The 10517-nt window shown below is 39.7% G+C and overlaps 1 long non-coding RNA gene across 3 annotated transcripts; it reads left to right on the top strand.

Moving 5' to 3' along the window:
* The first annotated feature begins 2590 nt into the window (after positions 1 to 2590).
* Positions 2591 to 10495, top strand: LOC102750740 (uncharacterized). 3 transcript variants are annotated; one of them, XR_014147599.1, is made up of 7 exons: positions 2591 to 5039; positions 5120 to 5293; positions 5883 to 6013; positions 6690 to 7050; positions 7581 to 7687; positions 8607 to 8726; positions 10166 to 10495. It is a non-coding gene; the product is annotated as an uncharacterized LOC102750740 (long non-coding RNA). The 3 variants fall into 3 exon arrangements; XR_014147598.1 differs by having other exon boundaries at positions 7581 to 8726; XR_014147597.1 differs by lacking the exon at positions 7581 to 7687.
* The last annotated feature ends 22 nt before the right edge of the window (positions 10496 to 10517 follow it).

Genomic DNA, 10517 nt, shown 5'->3' on the forward strand with positions numbered 1-10517 from the left:
GGGCGCCTGGGTGGCTCAGTTGGTTAAGCGACTGCCTTCGGCTCAGGTCATGATCCTGGAGTCCCGGGATCGAGTCCCGCATCGGGCTCCCTGCTTGGCAGGGAGTCTGCTTCTCCCTCTGACCCTCCTCCCTCTCATGCTCTCTGTCTCTCATTCTCTCTGTCTCAAATAAATAAATAAAATCTTTAAAAAAAAAAAAGATTATTTTTTCTAGGGGTGCCTGGGTGGCTCAGTTGGTTAATCGTCTGCCTCAGGTCATGATCCTGCTCACCCAGGAGCCTGCTTCTCCCTCTCTCTCTGCCACTTCCCCTGCTTGTGCTGTCTGTCAAATAAATAAATAAAATCTTTTTTTAAAGATTATTTTTTCTATTTCTGTAAAGAATTCCATTGGGATTATCTGTAAATTACCTTAGTAGTCTGGACCAATCCATGAACATTGAGGTCTTTTCTTTTATCTGTGTCTGCTTTGATTTCCTTCATCAATGTTTTAGAATTTTCAGTGGACAAATTTTTCATCTCTTTGGTTAAGTTTATTCCTAAGTATTTTAGTCTTTTTGTTGCTATGTGATTAGGATTGTTTCCTTAATTTTCTTTTCAGAGAGTTCATTGTTAGTGTATAGAAACATCACTGATTTTCACACATTGATTTTGTTTCCTACAACTTTACTGGATTCATTTATTAGTTCTAATAGTTTTGTTGTTGTTGAGTCTTTGGAGTTTTCTACATATATGATCATGTCATCTGAAAACAGATAAATTTATTTCTTCCTTTCTGTTTTGAATGCCTTTCATTTCTTTTTCTTGTCTAATTGCTCTGGCTAGGATTTCCAGTACTATGTTGAATAGAAGTGGCAAGAGTGGGCATCCTTGCCTTGTATCAGATCTTAGAAGAAAAGCTTTCAGGTTTTCCTCATTGATTATGTTAGCTATGGGCTTTTAATATATGGCCTTTATTGTGTTGAGGTAAGTTCCTCTACATCTAATTTGCTGATAGTGTTTATCCCAAATGGATGTTGTCAAATGCTTTTTCTGTGTGTATTCATCTATCATGAGATGATCATGTTTATCTTTCATTCTGTTAATATGATGTGTCACATTAATTGATTTGCCATTATTGAACCATCTTTTCATCCCACAGGTAAATCCCACTTGGTCATGGTATATAATCCTTTTAATGTGCTGTTGAATTGGTCTGCTAATATTCTATTGAGTATTTTAACATCTGTGTTCACTAGGGATATTGGTCTGTGGTTTTCTTTTCTTGTGTTATCTTTGTCTGGCTTTTGGTATTAGGGTGTTGCTGGGCTCATAAATGGTTTGGAAGTGTTTCCTCTATTTTTTGGAAGAGTTTTAGATGGATTGGTTTTAATTCTTCTTTAAATGTTTGGTAGAATTTATCCATTAAGCCATCTGGTCCTGGGCTTTTCTTTGTTGGGGGGTTTTTAATTATTCCTTCAATTTTCTTATTTGTTATTGGTCTGTTCAGGCTTTCTATTTCTTCTTGATTCCATTTTGTTATACATTTCTAGGAGCTTCTCCATTTCTTCCAGGTTATCCAATTTGTTGGCATATAATTACTCATAAAGTTCCCTATGATCTTCTTTATTTCCATGGCATCCATTTAATGTCTCCTCTTTCATTTCTGATTTGATTTGTTTCCGTCTTCTCTCTTATTCCTTAGTCTAGTTAAGGGTTTATCAATTTTTTTATCTTTTCAAAAAACCAGTTCTCAGTTTTGTTGATAACCATCTATCGTCTATCCTCTATTTTATTTATTTCTGCTTTATTATTTCTTTCTATCTACTAACTTGGGGTTTAGTTTGTTCTTCTTTTTCTAGTTCCTTAAGGCATAAGGTTGTTTATTTGAGATCTTTTTTGCTAAAAACTTCCCTCTTAGTATTACTTTTGCTGCATCCCATAAGTTTTAGTATGTTGTGTTTTCATTTTCCTTTTCTCAAGATATATTTTAAATGCCCTTTTGACCAATGGTTGTTGAAGTGTGGTCTTTAGTTTCCACTTATTTGTGAGTTTTCCCATTTTCTCACTGTTTTTGAGTTCATTTCATTCTATCATGATCACAAAAGATACATGAAATGATATTGATCTTCTTAAATTTGTTAAAACTTGTTTTTTGACCCAGCATGTGATTTAATCCTGGAGAATGTTCTGTGTGTGCTAGAGAAGAATATGTATTCTTATGCTGTTAGATGGAAAACACTGTGTGTGTCCTTTAGGTCCATTTATTGTATAGTGTTGTTTAACTCCACTGTCTCTTTATTGATTTTCTGTCTGGAAATTCCACCCAGTATTGAAAGTGTATTGAAGTCTCCTACTATTATTGTATTGCCATCAATTTCTCCTTTCAGATGTGTCAATATCTGCTCTGTATACTTAGGTGCTCTGATGTTGGGTGCATTTGTATTCACAATTGTTGTATCTTCCTATTGAATGATCCGTTTATCTTAATGTAATGACCTTCCTTGTCCCTAAAGACAGTTTTTTACTTAAAGTCTATTTTTTTTTTTTTTGAAATAGCTAAAATTTTGGCGTCTTTATTGATCCTGGGTCATATATTTGGCTTGGAACTTAAAGTCTATTTTGTCTGATATAATTATAGCTACCTTATTTTCTTTTGGTTACTATTTGCATGGAGTATCTTTTTTCATTCCTTCATTTCAGTTTATGTGTATCTTTAAATCTAAAGTAAGATTTTTTTTTTTGAGATTTTATTTATTTGTCAGAGAGAGAGAGAGAAAGAGCACAAGCAGGGGAAGCAGCAGGCAGAGGGAGAAGCAGCAGGCTCCCCACTGAGCAAGGAGCCTGATGCGGGACTTGATCCCAGGACCCTGGGATCATGACCTGAGTCGAAGGCAGCCGCTTAACTGAATGAGCCTCCCAGATGTCCCTAAAGTAAGTTTCTTGATGTGGATAGAACTGGAGGGTATTATGTTGAGTGAAATAAGTCAGTCAGAGAAAGACAATTATCATATAGTTTCACTCATGTGAAATATAAGAAACAGGGCAGAGGACTGTAGGGGAAAGGAGGGAAAACAGAATGGGAAGTCATCAGAGGGGAGAAAAACCATGAGAGACTCTTAACTACAGGAAACAAACAGGGTTGCTGGAGGGGAGGTTGGTGGGGAGATGGGGTAATTGGGTGATGAGCATTTAGGAGAGCATGTGATATGATGAGCACTGGGTGTTATACACAACTGATAAATTATTAAACACTACATCTGAAACTAAAAATGTACTATAAGTTGGCTAATTGAATTAAAATTTTAAAAAGTAATAATAAAGTAAGTTTCTTATAGACAGCATATAGTTGGATCTTGGATTTTTTATCCATTCAGTTACTCTATGTCTTTTGATTGGGGAGTTAAACCATTTACATTTACAGTAATTATTGATTGGGAAGGATTTAATATTACCATTTTGTTAACTGTTTTCTGTTTGTCTTACAGTTCTTTGTCCCTCTTTTTCTCTGTCTTCCTTTGTGTGGGTTTTTTTTTTTTTTTTTTGTATTAATAGGTTTTAGTTCCTTTTGTTTTGTGTAGCTTCTATAGGTATGTTCTTTGTAGTTACAATGGGGCTTATATAAATATCTTCTAGCTATAACACTCTGTTTTAAGCTGATAACAACTTAACTTCACTTGCATACAAAAACTCTACACTTTTACCTCTCCCCTACCCCATATATGTTACTGATGTCACAATTTACATCTATTTATATTGTATATCCACTAATATGATTTTAGTTATAGTTACTTTAATGCTTTTGTCTTTTAACTTTTACACTAGATTTAAAAATGATTTGCTCATCAATGTTACAGTGATACAGCATTCCATATTTGTCTATATTTTCACCTTTACCAATGTGTTTCATGCTTTCTTAAGTTATCATTTTGCTGTTAGCATCCTGTCATTTCACCTCCTTCTAACATTTCTTATAAGGCAGGTCTTAGTGGTGATGGACTCCCTCAGCATTTGTTTGTCTGAGAAAGTCTTTATCTTCCCTTCATTTTTGAAGGACAGTTTTTGCTGAATATAGCATTCTTGGTTGGCAGGATTTTTTTTTCTTTCAGCACTTTAAATATATCATCCCACTCTTTTGGGCTGCAATATTTCTGCTGAAAAATCTATTGATAGTTTTATTGGGGTTTCCTAGTATGTGACAAGTTGCTTTTTTCCTGCTGCTTTCAAATTTCTCTCTTTGTCTTTGACTTTGATAATTTAATTATAATGTGCTTCAGCGTGGGTTTCTTTGGGTTCATCTTCTTTAATATCTTTAGGCTTCTTGGATCTTTAGGCTTCCCCAGATTTGGGAAGTTTTCAACATTATTTCTTTGAATAAGCATTCTGCCCCTTTGCCTCTCTCTCTCTCTTCTTCCTCTGAGACTCCCATAATGTTTATATTGGTCCATTTGATGATGTCCCCAGTCCCTTAAGCTATCTTCACTCTTTTCATTCTTTTTTCTTTTGGCTCCTCTGACTGGATGATTCCAGTGACTCGTTTTCAGTTTCACTAATACTTTCTTCTACTTGATCTAGTCTGCTGTTGAATACCTCTGTTGAATTTTTCAGTTCACTTATTGTATTCTTCAACTTTATGATTTCTGTTTGGTACTTTTAAATTTTTCTAACTCTTTGTTGAAATTCTCACTTTGTTCATGCATTGCTCTCCTAACTTCAGTGAGCATCTTAATGATGATTATTTTGAATTCTCTGTTGGGTAAATCACATATTTCTATTTCATTAGGATTGATTTCAAGAAATTTATATCATTTTTTTGTTTGGAACATAGTCCCATTTCTTCATTTTCCTTGACTCTGTGTTGGTGTCTGTGCATTAGACAAAACAGCCACATCTCCTAGTCTTCATGGACTGGCCTCATACAGGAGAAGACCCTTACCAATCATCCCAACCAAAGATTATGGGTGTCTTTCAGATCTTTGTATGTGTTTCCAAACCATTGTCTGTGTACTTAGCAGCCACCAGGAATCTAGAACGTGACAAGTCCTGTCAGTGCCCCGAGACAGGTGAGATAAAAGCCAACTCCTTGAGTAGCAGCTGAAAAAGTTGGGTGCTGCATATGTGATCCAATTCCTTCTTTCCTCAGGGACAATCTGGGAGCTGGAGTTTATCACCCACTCATTCTGCACTGAGCCAAGGAGAAGAGCTGTGACATATATCTGCATTCTTGTTCAGACCACATACTTTTAAACCATTGCTTTGCTCTCTGTAGTTCCCAGGGGCCTAGTGAATGTCAATCCCTGTCAGCTCTCAGAGACAGGTGAGTTGGAAGCCAGTCTCTCCAGTAGCACCTGGAAAAGTTGGGCTAGATGTGTAGTCCAACTCCTTCCAGGGAGAAGCTGGATGCTGGGCTTTATCACTGAAGTGAACTGAGGGAGAAGGAGCCATAGGAGGAACCCATAAACCTATTCAAAACCACCACTTGTTCTCTGTTGTCCCTGGGAGACTAGCAAATTCCAGGCCCTCTCCTATGGACAGGCTAGTTAGAAGCCAGACCCTCAGTCAACAGCTAGAAAAGTCAGGGTGCTAGATGCGCAGTCTAATTCCTTCCAGGGAGAAGCTGGGAGCTGGGTTTTAGCACCTGCTCACTCTGTGCTGAGCCAGGGAGAGGAGCTACAGGAAGTGCTTGCACACCCATTCAGTTTAGTTTTGTTATGATATTTTCTCACTCTCCTGGCATGCACAAGGCAAAAATATAACAGGGAACAATGGTCATGGGTATAGTTACTGTACCTTTACCTGACCCAGCTGCACCCTAGGGTATTTGTGCACAAAGTAGAAAAGGAAGAACTAAATTATTAAGGAGCTAGAAGCTCTGATTTGGGAAATTACTCTGAATTTTCTCTAAGGGTGCAATGGATACTTTTCTGCCCTCTGGAGGGAGCTATCCAAAAGAAGAAACTGCACTTGGAAATTGACCTATGAGCAGCACAGAAGATGAAGAAGGAGAAGAGGGGCCATCAAGCAGAGAAATGTGGAGGTACAGATAACATCTGACTATTTTTGGGATTCTTCAAGGAGCCTGAGAAGACATATTGCAGAAGAGGAACTTAAAGGACTAGTATTCCTACTGATGAAGCATGTAGGGGCTCAGAATACTGGGTTTGGGGATATCACTATAAATATGAAGATTTTGGACTTTTGTAGAAAAAATATTTAAGTTATTTAAAGAATAAGCCATATCAAACTTGCTTAATTTCCTTCATTTAAAAAAAAATAGTTATTAGATTCATATAACAAGAGAATGCTATTGTCTGTATATTTAATTTTTAGAAATTATTTGAGCAAATTTTTCATCCTTTTAATCAAGATTGAAAACATAGGTCATTTCACAGCCAGTTATATATTCTTTGTCCAAAGGCTATTAGTCACTAACTTACAGTTAAAATTTCTTTTTTTTTTTTTACAGTTAAAATTTCTGCTAAATGTGCCGCAAAGTGCTGCCTTGTCTCTCTCCCATTCTTCTCAATCCTTATTATATAATTCAAGGTCATGAATATTCCATTTGAAGGTTTATTTCCATCTGTTCAGTACCACCCATATCTCCTAGCCTAATTATATCATTTATATTTTAAACATCTAGAAATCAACTCTATAACGAAAATGTCTAAGAAATAATAATCTCATATGCCATTAGCTTTTCTTCCTCTTTACAGTTCTTAGTCAAGCCTAAAGTGAATACCTCCCCTTTGAAGAATGGAACCCCCTTTGAAGAATGGAACCCTCTTTACAGTTCTTAGTCAAGCCTAAAGTGAATACCTCCCCTTTGAAGAATGGAACCCTACCTCAGCCTTCTTGTGTACCATGTGACAGATTCTATCCAGGCCACATTCAACCCCACTGGTTCCTGAATGGACAGGAGGAAAACAGCTAGGGTTATGTCCACCAACCTTATCCATAATAAAGACTGGATCTTCCAGATCCTGGTGATGCTGGCAATGACCCTTCAGCAGGGAGGTGGCTGGACCTGCCAAGTGGAGCACCCCAGCCTGGATGGTCCTGTCACTGTGGAGTGGAGTGAGTTATTCCCTGATAACCATGTAGGCTCCAAATTCTGAGAACAGGGGATGTTCTAGCTCTGGGGTCCACTCATCTTGTCATGTGTCTACACACTGGGGTCATATCTACCCCCATCTTTTTCCTAGAGAAGTCCCTGAGAATAGTTCAGAGCTGGGGTAGCAGAGACTTGGCCACCCTGACCTAGGGGATGCTAAGGATTCATAGGTCTCTGCTTTTGTCAGAAAACCTAGGAAACTCAGACACCTTCCTGAATTACCCTCACACATGGGAACTGTTCTCTGCCTTCGGTCTTTTAGCTTAGTGAGTTATTTTGAGAGGCAGCTACCAGAATTAGCATGTGTGTCCTTTTGAAGTCACAGCCTAATTTCCAGAACTTTGGGGTCCTTTCTACATTTCCTCCTTCTCCAAGGTATGTATCTGTCATAGCCTTCATATTGGTGTTCTACATCAGGTCTCAGAATCTCAGATAGTACCTGAGGGGGATGCAGCAGGTAGAGGTGAGACTGACCCCAGTCTGTGTTTCCCAGAGGCACACTGATTCTGCCCAGAGGAACGCTGGCTGGAATCTCAAGCTTTGTGCTGGGGCTCATCTTCCTTGTAGTGGGCATCTTAGTGCATATGAGGAGCAAGAAAGGTAAGAAAACCTGAGAGGTGGCTGAGGTTTGCTTTCCCCTGACTTACTCACCCATCTTCCATGATAAGGAACTGACGCACAAAAGCAATGCCAGAGAATCCTGGAGGCCACTGAAATCAGATTGTCAGGGAGCAAAAACAGGCTGGAGGGAGAGAGAAATTCGCAGGCTGGAATCTTATCTCAACCAGACGCATGGGGGCTGCAGATACTCAGGTCATGCCTAAGTTCATTTAGTAATGGATTAGTCTTCAACCAGCCCCTGCCTTACTTCCCAGGGATCAGACCATGGCAATGAAAATGAGATTGGAAAGTTTATCTAATTGTCTAAGATGCTTTTAATGGCTGAAGACATTCCCCTTTCTCCTTTCATTTTCACGTAATGAGAATCTTGAAAACCAAGTAATACTCCTGCTTTGTTTTTCTCGGTGGGTGGGTTGCAGAAAGTCCTTTCTTTTTTTTTTTTTTAAGATTTTATTTATTTATTTGACAGAGAGAGACACAGCGAGAGAGGGAACACAGAGGGAACACAAGCAGAGGGAGTGGGAAAGGAAGAAGCAGGCTTCCCACAGAGCAGGGAGCCTGATGCGGGGCTCGATCCCAGGACCCTGGGATCATGACCTGAGCCAAAGGCAGACGCTTAACGGCTGAGCCACCCAGCAACCCCGCAGAAAGTCCTTTCATTGCACCGTTACTCTGAGTCATCTACTGGGAGAGGGTCTCAGGCCTGAGCCTCTCTTTAAACTTCAGCCCGTTAGCAAGTGTGGAAAACGAGCGTTACTTTATTCCACTGATGAAGGAAGCCCAGAAAAATTCTTATTTTTCATCAGGCTAAGACCCAGTCTCACCAAATTTTTCTTTCCTGAGCCTTAGAGGAAGAGAAGTCAGCAACCTGAGATAACTTTTCCTTTTACCTCTGCAGGTTCCTGATCTGACCCAAAGACCTCCATGTGCCCCGGAACAAGCATTTTTCTATCTTTCCTCAGTCCCAGAGGCTGGTTCCGGGACAGACTTCAGCCTCCCAAGAGGATGTTACTACCAAGTAATGGCTCTGAAACTAGTTTCTATAGTTGTTCTTCTTTGATTCCATGCACACTTTCTCTCAGGGCCCCTATCCAAGTTCCCTTCTTATAGTTCCATAAATAATAAAAGGTCAGTGTTATTGTCTGTTTTCTCTTAAGAATATGCACCAAGTCATCTCTGCCATTGCTTTTGTTTGAGGATTTTGGTAAACAATAGGAGTTCATGAAGAGGTTCATTGTTGTATATACACAGGCAAGAAGGAAAGCATGAAAAGGGGATATCCTAACTCGGGAAAGGTGGCAGATTGGACATGGACCTCCTCTGAATTCACCCTCTATCTTTGGGCTGTCCCAAAGATAGTGATTTGTGTTAGCTACTTTTATCCCTGTAGGTCTGGGACCATTCTTAGTTATTCAAGGATGAGCAGATGGTGAATTTTGTGTTATATGACCTATATTCACACAGCATTGATTCAACATATAACTTACAAAGAGCGTGTTTTACTATTACCATTAAGAAATTAAATTAAGGAGTGCCTGGGTGGCTCAGTTGATTGAGCGTCGGACTCCTGATTTTGGCTCAGGTCATAATCTCAGTCCTGGGATGGAGCCCTGCATCAGGCTCCCTGCTCAGTGGGATGTCTGCTTGAGGATTCTCTCTCTCCTTCTCCCCCTGCCCCTCCCCCTAAAGTAAATAAATAAATCTTTTTTAAAAAGAAATCAAGATCAGAATTTAAAATTGGAAATATAATGTAATAAACTTAAACCCTTTGTTTTGCATACCATGATAAATAGTCCTTGACCAAACAAGGCTTAGCCTTTTTAATGCAACAAGTTATAGAAGATACAGGTTTATCCTTTAAGTCTGTAGTCATCAGACCATCCAGGCCTCCTGTCCTCGTAATTCCCAGTGTTAAAATGCTCAAAGCAGTAGATGCAGTTCTCTTTTTTAAACTTAGGTCTGCTTTTACAGTCCAAAATTATTTTGGGTTTTCTGTTTCATATGAAATTATCCTGAAAGTCGAGATAAGTTCTAAGTGGTCCTTTTTGCATAAACTATGGATTATTACCTCCTGAGGCACATAATGAGCTCTCAGAAGATCTCTGACGCACGGAGGTGGTGCCTCCTCTCTCCTTACAAGCAGCCCCAATATCTTGTTCGCCCCCTGGCCCCGCCCCCTGTCATTCCCGCTGCTTGTTCCCCTCCCATCATGCCTTGCGTGGGACCAGCTGCCCCATTTCTAAGAGAGGCTGAGGGTGCAGACTTGGGTGTTACTGAGCTAGGAGTAAGCATAGCTGGGGTCTGCAGAAAGGATGGGATGATTAAGTGAGGGAGCCCAGGAAGAGAGGCACCGAGCATGGCGAATCAACCGTGACTCCCATAACCTGATATGTGTGTGCATTGCTTCGTTTAACCCTCATAACTCAAAGGTTTTTTTCTTTTCCTTATGTCTTCCAGGTGCATTTGCAGTGGCTGCCGTGAGGCAGACAGTGGGGAGAGAATGAGGCAGAGCAGGGCAGGGAGGAGCTCTGAATCCAGGACATATTTCCCTATCTGGTGGAGGGAAAAGGGGTGGAAGTGAAACAGCTCAGCGGGGCTCAGCCATCCAGAAAATGTCGGAAGGAGCATCTCAGTGTCTGGGAAAGAGGCGAGAAGCGACGCGGCTGAGAAAGTCCTAACCTATGTGGGGTTCAGGGATAAGAGGAAGAGAACAAAAAGGGAGACATGATAATCACCTTCCTTTTAATGGGATCGATTGGAAATACATCTTTGAAATTGATCCTGGAACATTTTTTATTTGTAGTAACTT

Source organism: Leptonychotes weddellii, chromosome 8 (assembly GCF_054177405.1).
Source record: "Leptonychotes weddellii isolate Sample4059 chromosome 8, ASM5417740v2, whole genome shotgun sequence".
Lineage (NCBI taxonomy): Eukaryota > Metazoa > Chordata > Mammalia > Carnivora > Phocidae > Leptonychotes > Leptonychotes weddellii.